Raw genomic sequence first — 330 nt, 5'->3', positions numbered from 1 at the left:
AGGGCGGGGGGGGGGGGGGTGTGGTTGTTGGGGTGCCCGGGGGGGGGGGGAGGGGCTCCTTGTAGCGGGTGGTGAGTTGTAGTCAATGACTCGGTACATTAGCTCCCCGGGCCCCGGTAATGAGGCGATTGGGCTCCTGTCTTGTACTCCATTCATCATCCTGTTTGCTGCAATCTCATCTCCTTTTATCGGCGGTGCTCCTGTCACCAGCGCGGGGATAAATCACTCGTCACCCGGTTATGGGTCAGCGGCCGCCATCATTATTGACAAATTAGGGCCCCTGTTAGTGTCTCCCCGGCTGGCCCTGGAAGTGTTCTCATTTCCATATCA

This window comes from Nanorana parkeri, unplaced genomic scaffold, assembly GCF_000935625.1.
Source record: "Nanorana parkeri isolate BGI_ZX_2015 unplaced genomic scaffold, ASM93562v1 scaffold3684, whole genome shotgun sequence".
In the NCBI taxonomy this organism is placed as follows: Eukaryota; Metazoa; Chordata; class Amphibia; order Anura; family Dicroglossidae; genus Nanorana; species Nanorana parkeri.
Note: the sequence above shows the minus strand (reverse complement) of the source record.